This window comes from Acanthochromis polyacanthus, chromosome 6, assembly GCF_021347895.1.
Source record: "Acanthochromis polyacanthus isolate Apoly-LR-REF ecotype Palm Island chromosome 6, KAUST_Apoly_ChrSc, whole genome shotgun sequence".
Classification (NCBI taxonomy): domain Eukaryota; kingdom Metazoa; phylum Chordata; class Actinopteri; family Pomacentridae; genus Acanthochromis; species Acanthochromis polyacanthus.
In genome coordinates this window covers 38287379-38300777 of record NC_067118.1, presented here as the reverse complement: position 1 = coordinate 38300777, position 13399 = coordinate 38287379, and the positions used below count along the sequence as shown (strand labels likewise).

General features: G+C 39.2%; 1 protein-coding gene across 1 annotated transcript in view; it reads left to right on the top strand.

Annotated features, from left to right (window-relative positions):
• Nucleotides 1-13399, top strand: part of dclre1b (DNA cross-link repair 1B) — a 55159-nt gene that overhangs the window by 11580 nt on the left and 30180 nt on the right. The gene's annotated exons all lie outside the window — the stretch shown is intronic.

Sequence of the window (13399 nt, the reverse complement as noted above, 5' to 3'; positions counted from 1 at the left end):
GATTGAGGGTGAAAATTAAAAGTCAAGAAAATAGAGAATTAAAGAATTAGAGAGACGACTTCTCACCAAAGAACCAGGCAGCTAAAATTAAAATAAAACGAGAGAACATCTAAAATAAACGGGACATAATACAGAAGAAAACACTAAAACTAACTAAAGATAAAAGTAAACCTCACATAAAAGCAAGTCTATAAAAGTGGGTTTTAAGAAGTATTAGTAGTAACTTTTCCAACATGTATTAGTCATTTTGCATATGTTCTATCTCTGTGAATCTGAGATGATCCAGCCTTTCTTTCTTTTTGTCCCCTTTTTGATGTTTATCTTCTTCCTAGAGACATAAATGAAAAAAATACATATTTAGTGTACTTTCATGATTTATTATATACTTTTTCATTTTGGTTTTTCATAGCTACTCCATAATCTATAAACTAAGAAGCTATAAACTTCACATCACGAGCAGTATTTCCCCTCGTATCTTCATTTAACTTCCCCTACTTTAGCATATTGGTCGCTAGTTATATTGCTTTTAAGTGCTGTAAGTTGGTCCTAACGTTTCAGGTTTATTATCTGACTCAGTCCAGTGTTGTGTTTGTTTTGTAATATATTTGATCAGTTAAAGCTGTTTAAGCTGTATATATGTATTTTCCTTCATAAATGTACGATTTTAATGTTTCTTTTATTGGAGTTGATTTATTATAGGCTATTTTTTTGTGATTTTATGGCTTTTGCAGTTATAGGTCTACAAGTGAGATGTTGTTATATATTTTTTAGTATAGTATATGACGCCAGCAAGCAGTTCTAGCCTTTTTTGTACCTCTTTTTCACCACCTGTCAAACTAAAAATACATTTATTTGACAAATTTAAACATATTTCTTTTTTTGATTAAATACAAGTGGATTTTATGTCAAGTTTTATATACAATTGAATTTTTACTGTTTATGTGGCAGAAATAGGATGTTCCAGCCATTTATCCATTACTTTCTTCTCCATTAAATTTACCCCCAGTAGCTATTTTAACTGTTATTGAGACATTTTCTTTTGAAGACTTTTCATGGAGGTGATGAAGATGGTGTAGGCCGGAGATATTCCACATATTTCTAAATTCTACAGAAACGTACAATTGAATAACAATAAAGGCGGGCAATAATAAAGTGAAGCATTCCTATTCCGCGCTGCCTCGTCTAAAATAGATATAAGGCACAGCGTCTAGAAATAAAGAACTAAAATGTAAGTTGTAGCTATTTCCATGAAGTCAGATATTATTTTCCGTATCTTGCTCGGAGTTGAAATTCATGTCACGCTGTGTTGTTTGTCTGTTATGAAAGGATGTCAAGAAGGGTCCCCAAGTCTTACAGCATTTCTTATCAAAGCGACTCACTGAAAAGCGTAGCATCTCCTATTTAAGGCAGGTCATTATATCTGGAAGCCAGTGACTCAGCGTGGGCAGAGCAGCATCCTTCCATGAGTCAGTCACCTTCTGAGAGCGAGGTGAAGGCAGCGTGAGGCGCTGGTGTCAAACGAGGATCATCTCCATTAGCAATGCCAAACAGAGCTACCAGAGGGTCGAGTTTCTCTTGTTACATAAACGTCTCTTCTGACATTTTTGTAGGAGCACAGCTACTTATATGTTATTTAGTGATTCGGTCCATGTATCTAAACAGCTCATCCGTTACTTTTAGCGATTTATTCCGACCGTTTTTCCTCTTTTGGTCACTTTTCTGCGCGTTTTGGTATAGCGTGTGATGATTATCCAGCAAACACATGATGTTCAAGTCGCTCAAAGCTGAATTAAGATGTCGATGCAGAAGTAACCCTGAAGGTGGATTTGTGGTTCTGTATTGGTGTCTGTTTGCGTAGCTCCACGTGCACAGAGTGAAGGATTGTGGGAAATAAACCACCACAGAGGCTACAGATAAACGCTTCCATGCAGCTCTACAATAAGCCAACACCACAGCACCCTTTAGAAACACTTTATGTAAGTCAAACGCTAACCGGGTCCTTTCTTTATAGCGAACAATCGGGCTAGAACGTTTTTTTAATTATAAGAACATTCAGAGATGATTTCGCAATGTTTTACTGATGTTTTCAGCTTTCAGTTATCAAAATCGTTTTTAAGGTAGAGTAACTGAAGTCATGGTAAAAATGTTTGGTGATAACACTGTTACACTGTCATGCTCAAACGCTCTTGTTCAGTGTGTTTGCTTTTTGAGATAGAAGACAAACTAATTCTCTCCAATTAAACTGTTTATTTTCTAATATCAGTGTCTCAGAAGAATCTTGTACAAGGGCATTTTCTGTTTGGAACAGTCTCCCAGAAAAAGATAAAGTTTGATATGAACAGAACATTTTATAAAATATGGTGAAATATGATTGGGTACAGAACATATTCAAATATTGAAATGTGATTGGCTAAAGGTGGGGATAAACTGTAGTTTAGACTCAGTTCTTCCTATGGTTGGTGCACAGATATGTCCATATCTCTTGGTCCACGTTTCATCTAATCTCCAAGAACGGCACCCTGTAAAAGGAACCCTCCTTCAAACCTCTCCCTGCTCTCTACCTGTCAATCTGTTCCTTTGTTAGCTGTGATGTGATGCAGCCACTGGTGGTATCTCATAGGGAGGATTATTATGGTTTCCACCCTTAAACATCCTTGAGTTAGCAGTTTCAATGCAATTAGTTGTTACCTTATTTGAGAATAGGAATATACCGTGAAGCAAAGCCAAATCTCTTATTTTTTGGTGTGTGTTTGTGTAAAAACTTTCCATTTTGACCCACCCCTGGTTGTGTCTCTCATGTATTCAGTCCTTCAGAGCCTGGGGTTAATGCTTGAATCCATCTCTCTCCCTTTAAAGATCAAACACAGCTCACGCATTAATTGCCCATTAAATGGTAATAATATCAATATTATAATACTCATATGTGATATCAATTTCAGTGTTACACTAGCAGAGCCTTTAAAAAATACATCCTAACACTCTGAAAACTTGCTACACGGAGAACATTGTGGGAATGTTTTGTAGATTCTGTAATGTTTTATATCAACAACATCCCCAAAGTGTCCTCAGAACATTGCAACTAGAATGTTCTGCCTTTCTTAATAGATCACAGTACAGGAACGTCTCATAAAGAACGTTCTGTCATTAGATGTCTTGATACCATCTTGAAAACATTTTCTGAAGGTTGTATTTAGAACATCCATCCTTTATTATCATTAGAGAAACATTTTATAGAGAAATGTTTTACATTAACTATATCGCATTACAAAAACATAAAAAAAAATTTACAACTGTATATTAACATATTTAACATACATATATTTTTGAATGTTGGTTTGAGAATGTTCCTCCTTTGTTATACAAGAACCTTCCATAACGTGTTTCCTTGACAGCATCCGAACAAGCACGGTCTGTCTTCTGAGATCTTGATGTTGATTTGAGAACTTCCTTTTTTATCATGGAATATCATAAGAATGTTTGATAGAGCAACATTTAATAGTATGATCCCCCAACAAAAAGGCAAAATGCTCTCACTAAAATAAATCACATTTATCACAGAACATTAGAGGAAGAACGTTCCACCTTTGTTGATATATCACAGTACAGCAAAGTTTAATAAAAATCCTCTGACACCTCGATAACATCTTGAACACATTTTCCAAATGTTGATTTGAGAGCGTTCTTCATTTGTTATCAAGGAACACAATCTGTGATCCTGACGACATCCTCTGAATACTGACATTAAAGCATTTTAGTAACTTTATAGAGAAATGTTTTCCAAATGAAAACATTCTTTGAACCAGCACAGGAAGCCTTATTTTATTAAACGTTTATTTTTTCTTGTTTTTAATGATTAGAACTCAGCAGTAATGTCAGCTGGTGTTATGGGAACATTTTCTGCTGGCTGGGGATGCAGGCGTTTATCAGAACTGCTGCTGACTTCTGATACAACAGGACTCACTCCTTGAATTCTGTTTTTACTGCAGTATAGAGCAAAAGCAAAAGGACAAATAATGGCACAAGCATAAGAGTAGCCAACCTGTCCAGCGTTTTTGCAGAATTTTGACACTGCTACCAAGTGGCAGCTTACCTAACAGGTAGAAATGTGTCTGCAGTTGCATGTTTTAGCCTGGAAGTGAAACTCCACTTGGCTGACAATCACTGTCAGAGCCATGGATTGTGGTATTTCAGCACCTTGGACAGCACCCAGTGAAAACAACCATGAATAGAAAATCCACCGCATGTTAATATGAACTGGGGAGTAGTGCAGGTTAGAAAGTATTGCTCTCATTGAAATGAATGTATTTTCCAGGATGTGGTTTGATGGTTCAGTGAAACATTCATCCATGATGCAGAACCGAATCCTCGCCCCCAGTGAAGCGTCGCATCTCGCCTGCACGAGTTAAACCAAACATTTCAACTTGACAGACCGCTCGACTTGACGCAGGACTTTTCCGGAGCAACAGGACGATTTTTTAACTCCAAAAAAACCCCAGCCCTTATTCCTCTTTTCATTCCTCTTGTAATGCCTCAAATTGCTGAGTCTGTCAGTTTTTTCGAGCCTCCTCAAAGACTTTGTGACGGAGCTGTGTGGGAGACAAGCACCCGCTCAGAGCTCGGCATAGGTGACATCAGAAGAGCAGCACAAGTCTTTCAGCGGGGTGGGACACACAAAAAGGACGCCACTGCTTTCTGCACTTTGTAGTGATTTCTCTCTCAGTCCCTTTTTTCCCCCGACTGTCGCAGGGAGTTGGAACGATGAACTGTGTCACACCCACACAGCAGCAGAGCCTGTTATCTTTTCGCTCACAGTCTACCGCTATTTCTGTTGCCCCTGCCAGTGTTTTTGTGTGCGGGGGTCTACACAAACACACACACACGCACACGCACGCACGAATGGTAACGCATGTGTTTGTGTGCTTTCTGAAGGGGTAAATACACAAGGATGAGCAGGAGTAAGAGGTATGAGACTAAGCGTCGTAGTCACAAAACATCTCTGTTGACTGGAGAGGAGGCAGAAAGGAAGGATTTGGGGTGCAGAGGTAAAAGCTGCCAAACTCCCCCCCAAAAAAAGGCAATTATTTTCAGAAATGTAGCGTGTGTCGTCTTGTGACTTTCAAAGACTCTCTTAACCACAAACCATCATTAAAAATGAGAGTTTTCCGCATCCTTATACCGGAGAGATGCGTGCAAATGGATATCATTAGATGCTGCACGGGATTTTCCGCATGCATAGTCACACGAAACTACAACATTACTGTCTCAGTCATTCATCACATTCTCTCACATCAAAAGAGTCTCAGTCAGGCAGCCTTGAATTCACAAAGAGTTTTCTCTTTTACTCTCTCTTCATCCGAGGAGAAGTCGGTCATTACTCTGTCTCTGTTAACATCCCATAAGGCCGTCGTAGGGAGTGGCTCACACAGGTCCAGATCCTGCTGCTTGTGGATGACTCATAGGACAGTGCTTCCCTATGGGGGGCTCCATCTTCTCCTCCTCGCTCCTACTGTACTCTTCTTCTCTCTCCTGCTGTCTCGCCTCCTCACTCTGTTGGTCCTCCCTCCTCTGTGCTCCCTCTAATCTCCTTTATGCCACATTACAGCCCCTCCTCTTTCCATGTCTCCACCTGCCAGCCTTTCAATGCTCCCCTTCTCATCTTTAAAGTCGCCGTCCTCCCCCATCATGATCTCCTTTCTCAACATATATACATATCTACATTCTCTCCTCTCTCCAGCCACACAGATTAGACTGGCTCCAGGTCACCGTAAGAAGGTAATCTAGGGATGGATAGTAAATGCATGCAGCGGGAACAGCAGCAGAGAAGCAGCAAATAGAGTATTTCTCAGTGAAGGGAATTACTAACCGAGCGCTACATGAAGCTACCACCTACCTTCATTTATTCTAAATCTCAAAAGCCTTTTACGGCATGACAGGCCGGTCAAGTCGAGCGTCGAGTGTGCACTTTTCAGGATGATTCTAAATGGCACATGTCAACCAGGGAACTGCTCTCCCTGCTGGAATGGTTTTTGGCTGGTGACATCACTCAGAAATGTAACGGCCCTTTGATTTGCATGAAATCATTAAATCAGCCTTCTTCTTCCTAAAGAGAACAAACCAGCAAAATGAGGGTCACATGTGCCATGATGTCACTGAAATGCGACCAATTCTACAGGTGCACTTTCAAGTTTATTAAATTAAGGGACTAAATATTTTCCTCTCAAACATTTTTCCTCATCGATCATTAGTCTGCAACTTCCAAAGCTGACCCCACAGTTAAAAAATGAATTTGATTTGTGATTAAAATTAAAGTTTTGGCTTTTTTTTTCTCTCAGATCAAGCAAAAACAAGTTAAAAAATCTTTTAGTTTTTTGTATAAAGACTTTCAGTTTATTTGGAGACTATCAAAGTTGGTGCTGATTGATTCAATTAGCCACTTTTGAAACAGTTTAAACAGCGATCTGTGCGCTGGTCAGGCAATTAAAACTGCATAGACACTCAGTTTATTAGTTTTGGACTCTGTTTTTTTTTTCTTTTTTTTTACCTTCTCAGCCTTCCTGTGTTATGTAGGTGTACAGAATCAAGTAAAATTGCCAAAATATCCCTGACAGTTTCAATTTTGTGTTGTTTTTGGCCCATAATGGAAATGCATTTTATGGGGAACAGGCTGTTCCAGCTTGCAGCAAAAATAAGTAAATAAGACTCCCTGTGCAACATGTAATGATTTTCAGGACAGACTCCCCGCTGAGAAGCCAGATACTCAGCTCCTTTTTCTATTTGCTGATATCATTAGTGTATGTGGTCAGTGTGTATTAGCATTTGATATTAATTTCAAAGTTACTGCAAACCAAATATCTCCTCTTAGTTTAAAGTGAGCAGGCCACTAAAGTATGAAACTATGGGCTGTCTTTTATGTGAGTTTGACCTAATAATTAAGTCGATTCATCACAATAATTTTCTGACTGGACGCCTTTCCCAGCAGACAAATCTCCAGCACATTATCTCATATGGGCGATGATGGGAAGCCACCCACTGCTCCACTCGTGCTCCATTACAGTGCACAGAGAACTCACTTATTCCTATAATACAATTCCTTATTGGACACCTAATGGTGATTTATAGCCAATGCAAGGAGGCGTCCAGTGAGTTGTGGTAGTGGTGAGTGGGTTCGTGCTGCCGTGTTGTGGCCCCAAGGTGAGAGGAGTTCATTTTGAACAGCAGAGCACAAAGCTTACTAAGAGCTACGGCATACAGTACAGTTAGCAGGAGAAACACCCTTCCTGCTAACTCCAAATCTCAAAAGAAATAGCCGTATGTTTTCATCTGACCTGACCTTAGTGCAACAAATTGATGGCTGCTGTTCCACCCTCCACCGCCGACACGAGGCTGCTCAGAACCTGGAGGCTGTTTTAATTGGCTGACACACCATGAAGACATCTGGTTACGGGTGGTTTCCAGGTCAATACGCAAACTGCAGTCCACCCTGATGTCTGATTAGTCAGGGAAAAGTTTCTGCACACCTCCCTCCTCACCTTGTTGAGCAGATTATAAACAGAAACTGAGTCCTGAGTGGCAGGATGCTACTTACTTTATTGCTGCAGATTCTCTGTCAATTAATACATTTTTAAACCGTTTAGACAGCAGTTTATTTAGTGTACAGGCAATTAAAACTGTATAGGCCTTCAGTTTATTAGTTTCAGACTCAATTATTTATCTTCTTAGTCTTTTTGCTTTGAACTGGGATGAAGAATTAAATAAAATTACCAAAATATCCCTGACCGTTTTAATTTTGTGTTGGATTTTTTTTGTTATATGCATTAATTTTACATTTTTGCTTTAATTAAAAGTTGGAAGTCCTAATTTTTAAAATGTTAATTTTTATGTTTTATTTTAATGACATGTTTATTATTATTGTTGTTGATGATGATGATGATAATAATAAAGTTGGAAATCCTAATTTTTTACATTTTTTGTTTTTATTTTTTATGTTATGACATACATTTATTATTATTACATTATTATTAATTATATAATAATAATAATAATAATAATAATAATAATAAGAAGAAGAAGAAATACATATCATAAATATAAAATATAAAAACTAAAAATGTAAAAAAAATTAAGACTTCCAACTTTTAATTAAAGTAAAAATGGAAGAAGAAGAATAAGTTGTTTTGCATTATTCATGCAGTGGTGTGTTGTTAAATTTGAGTTATAAATTAGCATTTCCCCCTGTATGAAAGCAGAACTTTTCATTTTTCTTGTTAGTTTTTAGATAAATTAGCCAAACAAGATATAATGCATTACTGAGGGAGGTTTAGAGGTAATGATAAGTAAATTTGTTTCTCGTCTTTAACCATCTGCTTAATATTTAACAGATTTCAGAGTCAATCTTCTCATCTAACTCTGAGAGAGTTTTCCCCAAAGTGCTACACCATTCCTGGCCAGACAGGCTTTTAATATTTATTTTCAGAGAAATGCTGCCTGCCTGTATCCCAGAGTGACTGGTGTTATATATTCTCAGCAGAGCTCTCCTGTGAATGATTCCTGCATATTATAGCCTACGTGTGATGTTATATACAATGTAAGTAGCTTTTAATTCTATGCCATTAGCTCTTGATTTTCTTCCTGGCTGCCAGTTGGTGGTTATTGTTCAAGCACCAGAGGGTGGGCAGGGGAGGTGTTGGCTCTATCTTAGGCTGGTAATTTATGGCTCCAGCTGCTGTCTCCCTCTCCCCAGGTGGACATCTTGATTCCTCAGCAGTGCATCTAATTAGAGGGGAGAAAAACACATTTCTGAGGGGAGCACGTTCTGTCAGAGGGCAGCGCTAATCCCTGATTGGACACCAGTTTCCCACAGGAATAAATATGTAGTTACAAATCAAACATCCTATTAAGAAAAAAAAAACCAGTAAGAATCATCTCACGGCAGCTATTTTTCTAATGTCTGAACCCATAGTGACAGTTTTATTGATCAACGAATATGATTGGTGAACTTCATAGAGCTTACACTTTAGTTTCAGGTGTTGTTTATTCTGGGTCATGTTTAAATAAAAAGTTGCATGGAGTCTTTGTTGCTGCAGAGAGCTGCATGAAATCTGGCGAGCAGCTGAGTGTAAAGACAACAAGAAATAGATTAGACTCATTACGAATAAGTTTGTGTTTCTAATGAGTTCTCGGGAGGAAAGCCTGATCTTGAAAGCAGATTTCCACCCAGGCAGGTATGTTTTAATCTCACTATATGCAGATCTAATAAGATAGTTAATCATTTAAGGTAATGAGATAAATAGGTATAATTCTCACACTGAATACTTTATTGAGTTTCAATGCAAGTCTGACTTGCACTGAGTCTGAAACAGCCATAAAGATACATTCCAAATCCCCATTCACTTATCAGTGCAGACTAGTCAGCTCTCCAACTGGACTCCAAGTATACAAAGAAGTAAGATAACAGTATGTGCCTGTGGTGTCTATCTGTGTGTGCATTCATAAGAGAGTACATCCAAAGCCTTAATGACCAATTAAGCGTTTGACTAATGCTTATTTTAGAAGCGATCAGTGGACATGAATGTGGTTCAATTCAGAAAAGCCTAAAATTCCTGGGAATGTTGCTGAAATGCAGGTTGTGACACTTTGTACATTTGAAAGGACATATAGCAGAAGCTAGTTAGAGGTTTTGCTGGAGCCTCGTGTCAGTGGGATTATTTCTGATGTATGAGCGAGTTCACGGACAGCACAGGATTTCTGGAGAATTTAGAACTTTCCTGCTGTGTTTGTGCAGCGACTACTTCGATCACAACTTTTTTAATGAGGAGTTATATAGGTGTGAATGATGGAGACTCTCTTCATACAGTCTCTACTCATAACAAGCATTTGTTCTGAGCACGATTTGTTTTCCTGGTGCATGTGTAGTCTGTGTGTTTGCAGTCCAGACAGTCGTCACAGTCAGGGCAGACTGTGGCAGACTTCAGTGAAATATGAAATTCATGTCATGCGTACACTTGTAGACATGTGAATACGGAATGAGCAAATTGGATGTGAATCTACATTAGATGCTACGAGCATAACATCCTCAAATCTGTGACAGAATTGTTGATGCTCAAGCTGCATTGTGGGTAAATTTAGGTACCATGTTTTGAAAATAATGTAAAGAGATTTTTTTACATTCATAATTATTCTTATATCTTGTTTTTGCTGCATTAGTTTTGATGCTTTTTGTCAAAAAGTGACAAACAATTTTGTAAAAGAGATATGCTAAACAGATATAACACTGTACAAAAGTACATCCATCCATTTTCTTCCGCTTTTCCGGTGTTGGGTCATGGAGGCAGCAGACAAAGCAGGTCGTTCCAGACATCCTTCCCCCTGGCGATGCTTTCAAACTCTTCCCAAGGCCTTCCAAGGCCAGATGAGATGTATAATCCCTCCAAGGGGTTCTGAGTTGACCCCAGGGTCTCCTCCCAGGCAGATATTTTCGGAAAACCTCCGAAGGAAGTCTTCCTGGAGGCATCTGAATCAGATGTCCAAAGCACCTCAACTGGCTCCTTTCGACGAAAAAATCCTCTCAGTGTCAGTGCTGATTCACATTCGCCTGCAAACCACTCCAGTGCGTGCTGAAGGTCACGATCTGAGGAAGCCAACAGAACCACATCATCTGCAAAAAGCAGAGACGTGATCCTGAGGTCCCCAAATCGGACGCCCTCTTCACCCTCCTAATTGGAAGGTAAAGGATGAGGTATATAATTCTAATCCTGTTTGTCAACAAGTATCTTCTCGTGGTCCGCTAACTGTGCACTAAAAAAAGATCCAGTATTCGTAGACAGCTTTCACTCTTAGAAACAAAGTTGCTCAGACTGATCCAGCATTATTCCAGCAAGTCCCGTGGACATTGACCTCCTGCACTGGACTTGGGGAAAGACGGCAGTAGGAGCGAAAGTGAGGGTGAACTTGGCACAGGAGAATGAGCTAAATCCGCTTACTAGCTAAATATGAACAATCTTTTGTAAACTCCACTTTAAAAGCAGGAATGATTCATCTTTTTATATGAAATGGAGTAGGATGACCATGTGAAAGTGACCACAGTAGTGATGAAAATACAGAGTTATCACCAGAATCTGCAGCTCCTCTCTGGTTTGTGGAGTTTTATAGTGAGTCATTTTCAGCTGTCCAAGCTGCAGCGTTTTGGATCACACTCACTGCTCTCTTGTTTTCTGCCACAGCAGGCAGCTGTTTTCAGCAAAGCTCCAAAAAGCCAGTAATCCAGCAGCACAGCCAGAAATCACATTGTGAGTGGGCAAAGAGAAAATCAGTTGGGCCTACCTCCAAGACCCTTAGGCACAGTACTTTAGGAAGAACTGCCATGGAAGGTAACTTGTTAAAGCACTGGTGCAGGCACCTGCACAAACAGACAGAAAATCAAATTATAGCTGATGGAGGGCAATGCAAAAGCCTGCCCAAATAGCCAGAGACAGCCTCACATGTGCAGAAGCCTCTGGAGCCACAGAAACAGCTGCAGAGATGTGTCCATATACACTGTCAAGTAAAACAAGCAACCCAAAGGGATTATGAATGAACTCACCTGGAAATACTGAACTGTTGGACCAGTTTGGTTGATTTGTGTTTCAGACAAAGTTTGCCTCATGTAACCATGGGCTCCTTGCCACTGGCATGATGTCTGTGAGAGGACGGATACTGCTGTTATTGTGGTGATAGTTCTGAAAGTTTGGTAATTTTGGCATCATGCAGCACGATGATAAAGAAAATAGCACACCTTTTGTTACAGATATCTTCTAGTGTCACTCCTTCATTCAATTTCCTACAGTTATCCACAATTCTTTTATCCTTCGTTATTTGTTACTGTGTCAGATCTCCCTCTTACCTTTTGTTCTTGCGCCTTTTGTTGTCTGCCAGACTTCTTGATTCAATTACCTTTTGTTCGTTGTTGCACTGAACTCTGTTACTGATTAGCAACCATATGCAAATCAACCACTATTCACTCTTGTATTTACATACAGCACCCTCCCTACCCTCTGAGCCATCCTCTGACATCCCTATAAATTGTGGACTTTGCAAATGTTGTGGCTCGTCTTACCTTCACATACTCATGCTCTGTGTTGGTAAGCCCACCGTATGCTGGAATACCAGTAAACATCCCACTACAGCAAACTTTAAAGAACTAGGAGTGCAATTTTTTGACCCCAGTGATACCAGCATGTGGACGATGTCTAGTTTTCCTTGTACAGCTGTTCATGCATTTACACCAGGCGTGAACTAACCGTGACGTCACCCGTTGGTTTCAACGCCGAGAAAATGAAGCCCGGATTTTGCTACTTCCTGGTCGCCATTTTGGATTTTTTGGAGCCAGTGATGTAAAAAGTGTCATCAAACAGGCTGGACCGGAGAGCAACTAGGGGCAGGACCAGTCTATGGGCGGGCCAGACTGAAGCCAGACTGCTGAAAGCCTCGCCCTAAAGGATCTGTCAATCATTCCAGACAAGACTGCCTATCAAGTATAGCCACGGCCCCTGGCTCCGCCAACTTTAATGATTTATTTAAAATTCAGTATTGATTTATTTTAAGATCGGCCACTTGATCTCTCATTTTAACCATGAAAACTAACGGGAAAAAAATCCTGAGCTGTAGAAAATCAGTCTATCAAATTTTATTTTGATGAATTGGGGTCTATGGAGAAAAAGCTTTTTGTAGCCAACCCTAGTGGACGGCGTGATATTGCAAGTTTTTGACACTTCCGGGTGGGCTTCATTTTTGGAGCCAGATGCTACGTCCATCTTTATATACAGTCTATGATTTACACCATACGTGAGCTGTACGTGGTTTTGTCAACTTCCTCATGAAATTGATGTAGGTGCTGGTTGGTCATGTGAGATGGCACCACTACTCCTATGTTTTGGTAAATTACACTTTCCTGTACATAGGTAATCTCATTTACAAGTAGACTGGCATTTCTAGGCTTGATCAGTAATGATTAAAGACTTTATTTTTTCTGAATTCTAATGTGAGAAAACCTTTAAGTTGAATGCCATACTTTAAATAGGTGAATTTCATGTAAACAAGATTGGATTCCTTCTTGACCGTTTAAATTTTTCTGGTTAAATTTAACTTGTACATAGATTTCTTAATGCTTTTGACAAACAGAAAATGTAAATGTACGGGGTCATATTTTTAAGAATTCTGCTTTGTAGACCCTGATAAAGCTTTAAGAGTTTAATTATTTTATTTTTATGTGTGATTTAAATGTAATTTTTACTCTATTAATTGACACACTTGTAATTCTACACAAAAATTGTAACTCTACACCCCCAAGCTGTATGTTTGCAATATTCAGTAATGATGAAAAGAACAAATTTTCCCTGTCTGATGGTGTCGAGCTTTAACAATG